This window comes from Tiliqua scincoides, chromosome 12 (assembly GCF_035046505.1).
Source record: "Tiliqua scincoides isolate rTilSci1 chromosome 12, rTilSci1.hap2, whole genome shotgun sequence".
NCBI classification, from domain to species: Eukaryota; Metazoa; Chordata; class Lepidosauria; order Squamata; family Scincidae; genus Tiliqua; species Tiliqua scincoides.
The window spans coordinates 6,530,415-6,533,053 of NC_089832.1; the positions used below are offsets into that span (position 1 = coordinate 6,530,415).

The following is a 2,639-nucleotide window of genomic DNA, read 5'->3' on the forward strand; positions in this document are numbered from 1 at the left end:
TTGACAACCTTCAGTCTCGAAAGACTATGGTATAAGCCTACAGCACCCGGTACTCCCAGGCGGTCTCCCATCCAAGTACTAACCAAGCCTGACCCTGCTTAGCTTCCGAGATCTGGCATGTGCAGGGTAACAGTTGCTGCTGTCCCTGCAAAAAAGGCCCATCCAGTCCAGTACCTTGTTTCCCCACTAGCAGCCAACCAGATGCCAACAGCGGGAGGGGGGGGGGATGAAAACAGACAGTGAATGAAGACATTAAGCCAATCTTTGTCATTAAAGCTGTCAGCATCTTCTACAGGATGCATGCAAATAAATGCTACCAAAGGGAAATACCTTTTAGAAGAAATGGAATTAATGACTCAAAAACATGCCCACAAACAACTCTTGGTTGCCAAAGGTTTGAGTCTTAGGATAATGTTTTTAAAACACAGACGCCAATGTCTCTGTTGATATGCCATCTTCCTGCCAGAAACGCAACTTAACAATCATTAATTAGAACACCACCAATCAATGAGCATTAAAACAACAAGCAAGCTATCAAATGATGCCATTTCACACAGTAAAATGCAGATCATTCTAGAGACCAGCATGCCAAGTCAGTCAAACCACCACAGAGAACAGCAAAAAACTAAACAATGCCATAAATTATTTTTATACTGCCCTTCTTGGCAGGAGGGCAGGAAGTCTGGTCTAGAGGGTAGAGCCTCCGTCTGCCTGAAAATAACATCCACAAGGTCGCCAGTTCGAGGCCACCGGCACCCTGCGACCTTGAAGCAGCTGACAAGCTGAAGCCGAGCTATTCCATCTGCTCTGAGCGTGGGAGGATGGAGGCCAGAATGTGAAACCAGATCAGAAAGAAACATCTGAATGTTGTGGTTCTTGAAAGATAGAACCTTCTTTCAATTGTAAAAATCCCTACGGGGATTTAATCTGCCTGCCTATGTAAACCACCTTGAATAAAGTCTTGAATAAAGACCAAGAAAGGCGGTATATAAATACCTGTATTATTATTGTTGTATTATTATTATTCCTCCAAGGAAACTCAGAGTGGGGTACACAGTTTCTCCCCTCCTTTCATCCTCACAACAATTCAGTGAGGTAGATGAGGTTAAGAGATGGTGACTGAGATGAGGTTAAGAGATGGTGACTGACCCAAGTCACCCAGGAAGCTTCATGGCTGAGCTGGCACTTGAACCTGGATCCTCCAGCTCTAACTCCCAAACCACTACATTATCCTAGCCCATAAATAACAAAGGCAGGAATGAACAGGATAGACCTGGTCTGGTGCCTAAACGCCAAGTGGATCTCTTGCGAGAGAGGTTTGCATAATTGGGGCATAACCATCAAATGGGCCCTCTGTCTGGTAGCCTCCAACCAGACCTCAGGCAAGAGCACCCTAAGAAGTGTCCATTATAGCTGCTGGGCAGATTCATATGAAGCATATGAAACCATCAGATTAGCTAAATTCAGTGACACTTAGCATCAAATGAAGAATGGTTGGCAACCTTCAGTCTCGAAAGACTATGGTATAAGCCTACAGCACCTGGTATTCCCAGGCGGTCTCCCATCCAAGTACTAACCAGGCCTGACCCTGCTTAGCTTCTAAGATCAGACAAGATCAGGCATGCGCAGGGTAACAGTTGAATGCATATGATGGCAGCTGTATGTCTCCTTCAGAAGTGTAAATAATGCAAGGATCCCATTGGTTTCCTACACAGGTGTATCCCCCAACATACCCACATGTCTTTTTTTTTGGGGGGGGGGGGAGATCAGCACACAAGAATTTTCTATCCATAATAACCTGTGCCATAAAACAAAAGATAGGATTTGTAGTATGAGAAATGAGGGCTTTACTTATATACAAGAGAAAATATGTTCTCTTTATCGAGAACGGTCTTGAAGGTAATGTTGCATACTGGTGATGGGCTGTATGGTGAAAGCCTTGGCCGTCGTTTCAACCACTGCAGAGTTCACTGTAAATCCATCCTTGAGGTCAAACAGAAATGTGATCCATGACAATATTCCATATCTCACACACACACCCCCATCACCATCAACAACTGATTCTTAGGTACAAGTCTTTGAACGGTAGATGACGCATATTGCTAGTAGGCATGCTCTAAGATGCAAAATCTTTTGCATATATCAGAGACAAGTGTAGCAGCCCTTGGCAAAACTCAGTGGAATGGCATGAAATAAGGATAAAGGCAAGGTGTCTTGCCAAATTCCAGCTATAAACTTGGCCTAGAGAACCTATGTCCACTTTAAGGCTAATTAGTCCATCCAGTTTAACCACAGCCAGTAGCTATCACTGTATCCAGCACCAGTGAAAAAGGTAGGTTGCCTGTGAGCCAGTAGGATCCCTCCTTCCAGGTACAGTAGCACCCCTTCAGCTCTCCTCCACCTAGCAGTCCAGGCAATCAATTCATTAATCAGTTGGATAGTCCATTAGCTGATCCACAAGTTAATCCACCAGTTTGTTGTGCATCCACCAGTCCATTGGTCAAGTTGCCAGTTAAACCAGTCCAAAAGCACAGTAAGTTATTAGCCAGAGAAGCAGTCCAATAACCAGAGCCATGGCTCAGTCCATGAATTTAATAGGCCACTAGGTCAGTTAGCCAAGAAGTCAGTCTGTTTAGCCA

The 2,639-nt window shown here is 44.5% G+C and overlaps 1 pseudogene; it reads right to left on the reverse strand.

Annotated features, from left to right (window-relative positions):
• Positions 1 to 1,528: 1,528 nt before the first annotated feature.
• On the reverse strand, positions 1,529 to 1,645 carry LOC136663393 (5S ribosomal RNA; annotated as a pseudogene).
• Positions 1,646 to 2,639: the final 994 nt, after the last annotated feature.